This window comes from Carlito syrichta, unplaced genomic scaffold, assembly GCF_000164805.1.
Source record: "Carlito syrichta isolate Samal-C Ts95f unplaced genomic scaffold, Tarsius_syrichta-2.0.1 Scaffold309004, whole genome shotgun sequence".
Lineage (NCBI taxonomy): Eukaryota > Metazoa > Chordata > Mammalia > Primates > Tarsiidae > Carlito > Carlito syrichta.
In genome coordinates, this window is record NW_007253100.1 from 332,261 (window position 1) to 345,104 (window position 12,844).

At 47.1% G+C, this 12,844-nt stretch overlaps 1 protein-coding gene across 1 annotated transcript in view; it reads right to left on the reverse strand.

Moving 5' to 3' along the window:
• The window catches only part of LOC110596419 (astrotactin-2-like), a 330,568-nt gene extending 317,730 nt beyond the window's left edge, over positions 1-12,838 (reverse strand). Inside the window, exon 1 of the mRNA XM_021716831.1 lies at positions 12,697-12,838. The gene's annotated coding sequence lies outside the window, so the exon portion shown is untranslated. The remainder of the gene's footprint in view (positions 1-12,696) is intronic.
• Positions 12,839-12,844: the final 6 nt, after the last annotated feature.

Below are 12,844 nucleotides of genomic sequence, written 5' to 3' on the forward strand. Positions count from 1 at the left end.
CTCTTTGTAAAATTTTAGCTTCTGGAAGTCTTCTCCTCATCTCCTAAAAACAAAAGACCCCATAAGTCAGGCTTTCTCTAAAGGGGTGTTCACAAACTATCACCCTGCTTCCTGACCATTTAATCAGGAAAATCTATATAGCACCTAATGTGTGATATGTCCTGAACCCTACAAATGAGGGAGCTAAATGATGAGTATGACATACTCTCTACCTCAAGGACCAGTCAGATAAAAACTTTTTTAAAAATGGAACAGAAAACGAAGGGGTGGGGGGAGTATAAAGATGTTATAGGGAAGACTTCTTGGAGGAGGTAATATTTGAGTTCTGTGAGCAAGAGAGAAAGCAGTGGAAGATAAATTCAAAGAGGAAGGCAAATTATTTGGGGCTTTGTAGACCCTGAAAGGGAATTAGGATTTTTCCCCCCCTAAGAACAATGAGGAGCAAAATCTAATTTTCTTTTTGGAAAAGATCACACTGGTTACTGTGTAGAGCAGGGGTTGGCAAACTTTTTCTGTCAAGGGCCAGCTTATAATATTTTAAGGTTTGCAGGCCAGATACCCTCTGTTGCCACTACTTGACTCTGCAGTTACAGAGTCTGAGCAGTCACAGACAACACGTAAACAAAGAGTGTGGCTGTGTTCTAGAATATCTTTTTTTATGGTCAGTGACATCCGAGTTTCATATAATTATCATGTGTCAAGAAATATCATTCTTCTGGTTCTTTCCAACTGTTTTAAAAAAGTAAACAGGGTTATGGGCCGTACAAAAAAACAAAACAAACCAAAAAAACAGGTATTGGGCTGAATTTGACTCATTAATTGTATGCTGTATGGTCTAAAGGAAGGACAGGAGTTGGAGAGGCAGCAGGAAGGCTGGTCAGGAGGCTAATGTTAGAGGGGATGGTGGTGTAGACGAAGGGGATGGCAGTGGGAATTATGAGAAGTAAATTTTTTATGTCATTTCAGAAGCAAAGGCAACAGGATTGATTGACAGGAAGGATGAGAGGCCAAAAAAAGGATGGAGAATGACTCCTCAGATTGAGTTATTGAGTGAATAATAGTTTGACTTCCTGAGATGGGGAGATGTGGGTAGAGCAGATTTGGGGAGCAAATCACACATCAACACTGTGATCCCAAATAAGAGAAGGGGAAACACAAGTTCCCTGTGGGTTTCCAAATAAATTACAGGGTGCTCAGCTCAATTTACATTTCAGATCATCAGTGAGGTGTTTTTAGTATAAATATATCCCAAATATTGCATGGAGCATACTTATACTAAGTATTCATTCCTTATCTGAAATTCAAGTTTAACTAAGCATTTTATATTTTTATTTGCAACCTTACCCGGAAAGTACAGGCATATAGGGGAAAAAATTCTATCTAAGCTTGAGGGGAGAAAGAAAAGGCTTCTTGGAAGAGATAATAGCTGAGCTAAGTCTAGGAGTTGGCCAGGTGAATTGGGAACTGGAAAAGCATTCTAAGCAAAAAGAACATTATTCCCTTTCTGCCATCAGGAATGTGCATGCTGCCCTCAGAAACCTGCAATTCATCAACGAGACTAATGTGAGAAAAGGAACATCAAGAGGTGAGGCTGATGTGCCTCTCAGAGGCCTCTACACAGAAGGCCTCCAAGGACATGCTAAGGAGTCAGTACACTTGTAATAGTATAGGCTCTCAGGTCTCTCCCTGGCCTCAGCAGGTCTAGCCTTGAGAACCTGGACTCCAGGTGATTCTGATGAGTAGCTAACTTTAAGAAATTCTGGGCTAAATAATCTAGGAACTTTCCTGCCTACAATCCCCAGGAGTCAAAGAAGTTGCTGCTGGCTCTGAAAGTCTTAAAAAGAGTAATCCAGGTAGTCAGAGCAGAGGCAGCTTAGAATAAGTGTGCAAACTCCCATGGGAACTCCCTAGAACAGAGCACTATCCATTTGGAGGGAAGTAGGGGGGTCCAGAATGTTCTTTAAGTAACCAGCCCTGCTGCAGAATAGTCACCCTGCGTCTGGCACCTGGCTCTCTTTCAGGGCTGTCTCTCAGCTCAGTGCAAGTAGACCAGACGTCTTCCTGTGCCTTCCCTTGCCACCCCACCCCCTTCCCTCCTCCGCCCACAGTCACCACTGAAATGATTCCCCCAAATGCAGCTATTACTGTGACTGGAAATCTCTTTACTGCTGATTCTGCTAATGGAAATGTTCCTTCCCTTTTCGGCTGCTTGCAAAGCCACTCGTGACTTCCCTGGGCGCATGAGAGCAAGGCTTTGTCAGCCAGCCGCCACCAGAAGGGAGAGGATTTTGCCCCGCCTGCTCCCACAACACCCACCTGCCTTAGACTCAGTCTCTAAAGAGCTCCTCTGTCCAAACTGTCCTCAGACAACCCCGGAATTCCCTGCTTCCCCTAGCTCTAGGATAATGAGGAGAGATCAATGGTCAATTTCATCCTTTTTTGCCTTGCTGGGTAAGGGGGTGGGGAGAGAGGGGAGAGGCATAAGCAAAGCATGGTGGAGTAGAAAGAGGGGGAGGAAAAAGGAAATTCACATTCATTATTTATTCATACCTCCACCTCCTTCCAAAAAAAGGATTCCAGGTGGCGAAGAGGCACAGAGCCCAAACTGTGTGCCAGACGCTGTGCTAGGTGCTTTGCACACACTGTCTCCGTAAGAATTGCATGGCTTAGTGTAAGTAAAAAGTGAGCACGGTGCCCGGCATTGATTAAAATGTCATTGAAGAAGGGCTCTACAAAAATAACTACCACAGAAAATCAGAGAAGTGACTATTATGTTTTCTTCTGTTTATTGATGGGAAAGCAGAGGCTCAGAGAGGTGGCATATGTAAATCTAAAGTTAAGAATCGGAACATCCAGGATTCCATCCCAGGGCTTCGATCCTTACACCTGGCATGAGTCCCACTCCAGCATACTGCCTATGTCAGGGGACCTGGGCTACAGTCAGACCTGGATTGTGTTGCAGGACCTTGGGAAATGTACTTCTCTTTCCTAGTTAGCTGAAGGAGCTGAGCTGGATCCCTAAGACATTATTTTACCTAGTTTCTAATATTTGAGAAGTAAACACTATGTATTTGAATCTTTTACAGTATCATAATACCTTATGTATATTGTATTACATGGATCCCATCTTCAAGGTAAGGATACAGAAAGTGCATAGTGCTGCTAAGAAGCACTAGGTGGACAAAATTCAACTTGGGGTTGAGCAGAGGAGGAAGAAGAAAGTTTACCTAGCAAAATAGCAACAATATCATGGCCATTAGATGCCCTGACCATTTCTAGAAAAAGAACATAGAGCTTGTATAAACTTCTCAAGGAATTAGATCACAGATCCCCTAATATAACATTCGGCATAGCATAAGATGGGAACTCCCTAAGAGTTGGAAGGGAAGAAGAGAAGAAAAAAAGAGAAGAAGGAAACATTCCTTCTTCTCTCCTAGGTAAAGGGCAGAAGGGAGGAAGGGAGAGGGAGGGAGGTAGGGAGAGGGGAGGGAGGAAGGGAATCAAGAAGGGACAGAAACAGGAACTTGCTTGTTAAGTGGGCCCAGGGATAAGGGCCTCTAGGGAATGTGAGACAAGGTCTGATGCTCCCTAGGCAAAGTAGCAAGGAGCAAGCGGAGGGGCCTGGGGAGATGCTGAGTCAGCTCCTGGCAGCACAGAACAAGGTGCTCAGTCCTTCGGGCCTGTGAGGCTGTCACACCTGAAGTTCCTGTATAATAAATGTCTGCAACCTCTTGGTAATGAGAAGAGGAAGAGAAAAGATGTAAAAGAGGTTGGGAAGAAATGAAAATGCGAGAGCTTCCAATGTTCCATGCAGCATGCAAGGCAGAGAGCACATGGACTGTGGAAACAGGCAAACCTGGGTTTGGGCTGAGCTTAGCCATGCAACAGCTGTGTGATCTTGAGTATGTTCATTAACTCCTCTGAGCCTCAGAGTTCACCTATCCCATAAGATAAAGCATATTTGTCTTTCAATGTAGCAGAAAGGATAAATGAGATAACAGATGCAACAGCATGGTACCTGGAGCATAGTAAATGTTCCATAAATGGTTGCTGTTTCCATAGCCTATCCCATACAAGGATGATACAGTCAGTTAACCTTATACTCTGGAATTCCATCTCCTCCTGTTCTCAGTATGGGAGGAAGACACACTGGACACAGTAGATTTGGAATCTGGCATTCACTTTATTGTGGCTTTGTTACCTCAATTTCCCCATCTTTATAAAGCAATGTTTCATTTAGACATTGTCCCAAAATCTTTCCATTTTTTGGTATTTGATAATCCCAGACTTGTGGAGTATCATTTCCCCAAAACTTTCAACATCTCTTTCTTTGTTACAATGCAAAGATTCCAATCCTTTATGTGGCTTCCAGGCTTTCAAGTTAAGGACTTCTCCAAACCCCAAACTCTTTCCTCTAATCAAATTGGCCTCATTACCCATCCTACAAATATTCCACACTAATTAAGAGATAGGAGAATGTAGAGGACACAGCTCTGGGTGCTCAGAAGAGGAAGGGCACTATGGGAGAGGTGGTGTTCAAGCTCATTCTTCATTGATGAGTGAAATTTCAGCTTCTCTCCAGTTTTGCCCAGTATAGATCCTGGGATGACACTGAGCAAACCTAGTATTTTAGTTCTTTAACATTTTCTCTACAACTTGATGTACCAAGTACAGAACAAGCCACTGCAGCGCCAGAGATGAAGGAGGTACATTCACTTCTTGTGGGGTGCAGAGGCAAAGCAGCAGAAGACAGACAAAAAACACAAGATCTGCTCTCACTCTACTCCAAGCCACTACCACCTCTCACCAAAACAGACTCCTGCAAACCTTCCTGCATCCGTGGTTGCTCCTCCATGGAACAGTCTGTGTAATTTTTTAAAACCTAAGTGAGATCTTGATACTCTGTTGCTTAGAATCCTGCAGAGCTCTCCATGTCGAAGCCCAAATCCTGACAGTATTCAGTATGGTCCTATGTGACTCTGCCCCTCTTTTCCTTTCTGACATCCAGTCCTGCCCTCCCTCTCATCCACTCTAATCTAGCCACACTGACTTTCATGCTGCCCCTTGAACACTACAGTTGTGCTCGTGAGTTGGGTCTTTGCTAGAGCTGTTCTCTGCCTGAACTGTTTTTTTTTCCCTAGATATTTGCTTGACTGACTTCTTTCCCTCCTTTAAGTCTTTGTTCCAATCTACATTCCCAATAAGCTCCTCTTACTCTATCCTAGTCAATTTTAAAATAGATCTTGTTATCTCATAACTCTTGAGTCTCTGTTTCCTGATTTATTTTTCCCACTTTTTCAAAGAATGTATCATCTTCCTGCGTACTATATAATTTACTTAATTTACTTATTGTTTACTGTCATTGTCACCTCCGTACACACACACACACACACACACACACACACACACACACACACACACATACACACACACACACACACACGGACAAAAGCTCCCTGCATGCAAGGATACTTGTCTTTTGTTCTCTGGTCTTTCCTAAGCACCTAGAACAGTGCCTGGAACATCATGCTGCTCAGTAATTCTTAAGGTACTGGCTATTTTTATTAGCAATCTTTATATTGATAGTAAGCACCAGGCATAGAGTGTTCAACACCAGTGTGAAGAGGTTAGGAAAGGCTTCCAAGATAAGTTGATACTTGAGTCCAGATTAGAAAGGTGAGACAGAATTTTCCCAGTGGATGGTGAGGCAGGAGGGTAGAAAAGGAAGCAGGGGTTCTTAGTAGAAGACGGTCTGGCACAGTGTGACATGGACCTTGTACTATAATAGGGAGGGTAAAATCCATCATCCTCAGAACAAGAGGGAGCCAGTGAAGTGCTTTACAAGAGGATGACTTTTATCAGATTTGGGGTTTTAATCAAATCACTTTGTCTACAAGTACAGAGGATGGACTAGAGAGGATAAGACGGCAGGTAGACAGACCAGTGAGTTGACTATTGAAATTGTAGAAAAAAGGGCTGAGGTTGCCAAGGACTGCAACAATAGGGATGGAGTAGTTGTTCTCGCTCATGGTTAAAACCCTAATGGTTTATAACAGAGCATCTTTGTCAAATTTTGACTCACAGATTGGGCTGCTTGTATGTTCTAGCATGCTAGTAAGGAAGCTACAGTTATTTCAGTCTTGAATATTGTATTGTGTAGTCACCACTCCCTCCTTTTCCATTCAAAAGGGAAGACTTTCTGGGGGCTATTGTCCAAAAAAGCTACAGACAGTAGAGAAAAACCAGTGAAAAGAGAGAGCAAGTGCTCGAGAATAAAGCATGTCTCGCCAAACATTACTGTCTGCCTCTTTCGGGGCAGAGAGGCTGTATGCTCTGCTGCAAGGAAGGATAAACCAGCTCTGTCTCACTATAGTTATCTTCTGTTGCCACTAGCTGGTCAGTATGAGAACTTGGGAAAGTATCAGATATGGAAAGGAAGCATCCCCTATGGTTGCTCCACCCCAAGGTTAAACTCAACTCTTCTTATTTTTCTTTCCTGGAAAAGAGCAGAATTCCTTCACCAACCCCCAAAGGCAGCTAGAGTGAAAAGTAGTGAGGTTTCCTCCCCCCTCAACAAGTCAGCTCAGGTGCTTAGGTGATATTGGAGCCAACCAGATGAATACTCACCTGGAAAACAAACTCCATTTCCCTGAGGAGATTTTTCTCTTTAGTTGTTTTTGTTTGTTTGTTGTTGTTGTTTTTACATAGGGAGAAGGAAAGAACAGTGCACTTTATGATGTTGAACCAACTTGCAAACACTGAGATGTTTAAACCCAATGCCTCCTGTAAGAGGTCTAACAATGTGATGGAAAGACGTATGGAGTGAGATTTAAGGCTACTGGGTTTAAGTATGAACTGTAGTCTCTTGAGTAGATTTCTTCCTTGCCTGGGTCTCCATGTTACCATACAAAATGGAGGGAGTGAATTCAAGGCCCCCCTCAGAGCCTGTGCTGCTGGAAGTTTATCAAAGTGGACTTGTAGTATTAGTTTTCAGGACTTCACCTGAGAGGTCACTGGCAATCTCCACCCTCCCCTCCCCATAGCACACACGTTGAAAATGTGTGATGACAGACAAGGCTCAGTGCACAGAAAAGCAAGGAGGTGAGAAACAGGAGACATTGCCTGACAGAGGCCTAGTCAAACCTCCTGCTGCACCTGCTGCAAATTAAAATCATGGAATAATATTGCAGCCTGAGGGCCCAATTCAAGCCTGGAGACACACCAAAGCTTGCAGAGCTCTGCTATATTAGCTGGTGGCATTACCCACCCTGCACTGAAACAGCATATCTGATGGGTCTTGACCAAACCTGAGCATCTCTAACAGGTGAAATTAATCCTTCCCTCTCCATGCCCTATTATTCTCACAGTAACATAGTACGTTCTGAGAACAGACAACATATTTCTGTCTGTCTTGAGTATTAAATACGTTTCACTGGCTTTGAGATGACAAGAGGTAGGGTGGGGTAGGAGTAAGGGAGGTGAGTTGAAAAGAGAACAAGACTCAGATAAGAGGCCATGATACAACACCCCACCCAGGGCCCTTATTTACAATGTCCTGGAAACCTGGACCATCAAACCAGAAACTTGAGGTTTGTGTGCTACCCTAATACCTCATTTAGTAATAAGGGACGTGGAGTACAAATGAGGAAATAACATATGTTGTTTTAAACCTAGTTTTGTTTCAGAACATCACATTTGCTCTCTTTTTCATCATCCTAGAATTTCTCTCTCACACTTACGAAAAAGAACACTGGAACTAATGCTAATGAATATTCTGCAACCAGAAATCCCTACAGAAGACACCGCTTACTACTATTTGTAACCATTTTTTTCCCTCCAAATAAAATGTGTCAACCTTCAGCATCAAACCAGAAACCAAAGAGGACATACAGCCCAAATGTCTCCCAGGGCTTGGTCCTTTCTACAAATGCCTACCCAACAGGGATATAGCCTCTGCCTGACTACTTCGTCTAATGTGGATTGCATGACCATTAGGGGTCAGCATATTGGATTGCTGGACAGCTCCACATCCTACTGCAGGGTTCATTCTATTCTATTAGTATTTGCATCTTTTAAACATTTCTTAGAATTAGATCCCCACCTGCCTCCCCTAAAGCATATAAAGTTTCTCCAGCATTTCTGGACTGTTCTTCTCAGTAGGGCTAATCTCCCTGTTCCTAGCAGCTCTTCCAGTCAGGTTCCTAGTCCCTCAATCCTTCAAGGAAGCATTGCTGACCTGACAAATTGGCATTTCAAACTGTATCTTCCTCCTTTTCCCAGGCCATCAACTTTTTATAAAGAAGATCCTTTGGGACAGACCTTCAGGACATTGCCAGCCCTACTCACGCAGGTGCATTTAAGGACATACTACTGAATGGTTTTTCCTTCTTCACACTCCTTCTCCCAAATACAGAGCATGCTCCTCTACTGCCAGGTTGACAATGAGTGCTTACTCAATTTTTTTCATTTTCCCCCTCTTGCTGAATCAAGGCAGTGGTAATCAGTCCATGCTGACCACTATCAAGCACAGGAAAAGAGATGACATTTTCCTTCCAGTAGGCATGAAAACTAAATCCACAAGCATACCCCAGGACTGCCTGGGGGTAGATAAGGATAAAAACTGAGTGACATGCAGGTTCACCTCAGAAGCCTTGTGCTGGCAGTTGCTCCTGTCCAAATTCTTTCTTTTCTATTATTTTTTCCCACTACCTCCAAGTTACTGGTAAAGAAAAACAGACAGTATGAAGTAACAGCAGCTAGTCAGAGTCACAGAGTAGGTCAGGGAACTTCAAGTTCATGGAATCTTTACACCAAAGGATTATTTTAGAACTCATCTACCCACTCAAGTTACAGCACAAATAATTGAAGCTCTGGGGGCTAAATGACTTATTCAAGGTCACAGTGAGTTGGAGCTGAGATTTTCATATTCTAACCAACATTAAATTCCCAAACTTCATTTTAGCATTCAACTTCTCAATTTGTCTATTACAACCTCCAAGGCCCAGCTCAGATTATTTCTGGTCCAGGAAGTATCCCCAGTCTTCTCTACGTCTATGGACACATCTTCCCTCCCTGATGCTAGAGAATGCCATCTCCATCACTCATCGGCACCAATAAATAGAATGCCCTCTGACATTCATGAGTCATGAAACACTTAACTAGCAGGGTCAGTGGAGGTCATTTAACTCATGCCTCACTTTCAGACTCACACCAGTTCACCAGTGTAGCTGAAGTTCCCTTGGAAAAAGGTTCTCATCGTGTGGATGATTTGTCATTCCACTCTGTTCAGTACCATGCTCTGCATAAATTGCATATTTGGTTCAGAATGCCAGTTTAGCAATTACCAGGAATATATGTGTCTGAAAGAGTGGGATTCCAGTTCCAGGTTTGCCATTTATTCGCAGTGTGACTTTGGATTAGGTGCTTGGTTTCTTTAAATGGGAGTATCAGTAGTGCCCACCCCATATATTTTATCTCAATTAATACTATAAGGCAAGAGCAAAGCTCTTAGTGCCACATTAAGGATTCACTATTTGCTATTCCTTGATCATTTTCAGGTATATTCACTTTGTCAATGTCATTGGCTTATAATCAGACTGTAAAGAAGTCCAGGTACAGAAACTTGGGGGATCTTTCACATCTGAGGGAAACTTCCATCTACATAAAGGAGGCTACAACTTGATGAGGAGAGTAGAAATAAGAAGAGGAAGAAACCTAAAAAAAAAAAACAACTTCCTTTCCGTCTGGGTATTATCAATAATAAAGTCAATAACTCAAACAGGAGAGGCAGAATGGAGGGAGGCAGGGCTAGGTATGAAGGTGACTTTGGTGCATAAAGATGGTAGATGGTTTGTGCAAAATTATCTTGAGGTCCCCCAACTGGCCTTAGAGTAAAATGATAATTCTATCTTTTATGTGTTTGCTTGCTCCCCTTTAACGCCAGGGGTATTTTACTAGCACCAATTCTGGGCCCAGAACCCAAGGCATGACTGGGGGGCTTTGGCAGACACCATCACCCCCTAGTGGTGGCTCCACACTCCCCGACCGGCTGAGTTTGGCATTTACCAACTTTGCGTGCCCAGGGGTGGCACTACCACCTCCAAATCCCCTGAACTGACAAGCACATAGTGAAACACTTGCCCATCTCACCAGGGACACATGCTAGACAGAATATTTAAAAGTCTGGAGATGGGATGGGCCTGCGTTGGGACCCAGGGAAAGAGATGACCATAAATGATTCATAGTATCTATCACCCTCATCCCCATCGCCACCAGCAACCCTCATTTCCAGCCAGCCTGGCCCTCCCGGAGCTCATTGTGCATCCGTGTTTACACACAAACAGTCGAAGACCAACACAAATAAAAATCCCACGTCTCCCTACACAGCTCCTGCTATACCCGGCCATCTGGTGACTACCTCGCAAGCCAAATCCCCATTGGGAGCGCCTTGAGCTGCCAGTCCAGGGCGCTGGGGAGAAGGAGGAGGCAGGAACCTAATTCTTCACATGCATTCAAAGGGCTCAGTGCTGCTAAGGAGGACAGCACCCGTCAGCTCCAAGGGGTTGGCAGTCCCCAGTCACAGGGCTCTGGCTGTGCGTCAGAGAAGTGGAGGGTGCCAGGAGACTCTCAAGCTGACACATGGGTCCTGGGGGATTCGAGACTTCCAGTTCCTCACTCAGTTCCTCACGCAGCTCCTCACTCAGCTTGTCCCAGGCTCACAGGCTCCCATTCCCTCTGAAAGCCAAAGTTAAAAATGGCAAACATTTCCAGCTCTAGCAATTCTGGGCACCTAAAAAGCTGGCTGGACCGGGTCCTCCACATGCTTGGGGAGTTGGAGTGCTCGGGGGTCCTTGCTGCCAAAGCCAAGGACCTGTCCCCTTCCATCTTGAATGGCCATTTTAGGAGAATTTCCACCCCTTATTTCTCAGGGCACCCCAGAGTAGAGACATCTCGAGGATGGAGGGAGAAGGGAAGGAAGTGGTAGCCAAGGGACACCCCCAGTGTCTCCGGAAGGACTCTTCCCCACCAGCAGGCGGTAGAAACCGGCGGGGAGTCTGAGGTTAGTTCGGCACCCCAAGGAACGCGACCTCTTCCCTCATCCCCTTTCTCGGACACAGGCAGCCCCACAGGTGCACGTGGGATGGGCCACGGGTGTGTGTGTGTGTGGTGTGTGCGTGTGTGTGCTGTGCGTCGTCGCACGCCAGACGCGCCACCGCGGGAAGTCCCCGGGGAACCTGCAGGACGCTCTCGAGCCTCGCCTCTCAGAACGCTCGGCATGCTCAGACAGCCGGGGAGGGCACAGAGGCCTCAAACCCCGAGGCGCACGCTCAGCCCTGGAGACGGACCGGCACTCGCTCATGTCTCCAGAGGCAGCCAGCAAGAAAGGGGCTGGGAGGGTCACAAAAATATGTTTAAAAACGCCAGGGCTCCCAGGAGAGTGAAGCCTCGTCGATTACTCCGTGAGGCGAGCAAGGAGTTAAGCCTCGGAGGTTCGGGCCGGGATCCTGATGGCGCTGACCACTAAGGTCCGTCCTCCTGCGATGCCCGAGCCGGAGCTGCGAAGGCAAAGACGGGGAGGGAGAACTCGGGGTCTGGGCGAGCCCCCGGCGCCTCCTAGGTGCTGTTGTTCGCCAGACTCCGACAACCAATGAGGCCCCGCGCCCCCAAGAGGGGAGGTAGGGCGAACGAGCAGCGAGCGCGGGAGAGCGAAGGGGGAACAACATTTTTGTAAACGCTCTCCGAGATAATTAAGCTATCAATTACCCGAGTGGGAAATCAGCCGTACTTCCCACAGCTCCACGCAGGGCCGACTCCTCCGGGATTCGCGCCGGGAACCAGCAGGCAGCAAGCTGCTGGCGAACTTTCCGATTAACTTTTCCGTTTGAGCCCCCCACCCGGACCCGCTCCCTCTCCTCTCTTTTCCCTTGACTTTAAGTTATTATGATCAGTCCAGGGAGTGAGCTGCGAGGACCAACCTGCTCTCCGCCAGGAGGCGGGGGAGAAAGGGGAAGGCGGTCACGGGACTGGGGAGAATTTAAACGTGGAGACCTCGGGCTTCTGTCAGAACCCTAGTTCTCGGCAATCACACAACTCCAGCTCCATTTCACAGATGACCCAAACTGAGGCCCAGAGAAGCGAAGCGACTTGGCCAAGGTCACCCAGCCCGTATGGAAGCTGGGCTTTTGCGGGATGGGCGATGACACATGCAGCCGTCCGGCTCGGATTCCCGAGAAGACCTCTCTGGAAGGGCAGGACCCGCAACTCCGAGGCGAGGGCGAGGGGGCGGTAACCGCGGGCGGCCAGTGACCCGGCCCGGAGGAGCCATGGGCTGCTGAACCCGAGCCAGAGTAGGAGCGGGGCATTGCACCGGCCCCTAGCCAGGGCACACTTGGCGACTGGGGGTCTCCAGCGTCCGGGATGGATCAGGCAGCACTCAGCGTCTGGACCGAGAGGCAAAGGGACGGGCTCCTGCTGCGGGAGGGCTGGCACGCCTCCCGGCTCCCGCCGCGCTCCCCGGGACCTCCTGCCCCGCGCACCCTTCCAACCACCTGTGCGACCTCCGGGCCCCTCGACTGGCCTCCTCCCACCCCACTCGGGGCGACCCGGGGCGGGGATCCCCAACGCGCCCCCACCCGTCCGTCCTCACTTAGGACTCGGGGTTCCTTGGGGTCTTGCGTGCGCCGGCGCCAGCCTTACCCAGGGTGAAGAAGGGCAGCTCCGTGTTGTCTAGGTCGTCCTGCACCGCGATGCGCCCCGGCAGCTCGTTACGCACAAAGAGCAGGAGGCGCGACTCCGCGGCGGTGCCGGCCGAGCCGGGAGAGCCCGGGGACGCGGCAGCGGCGGC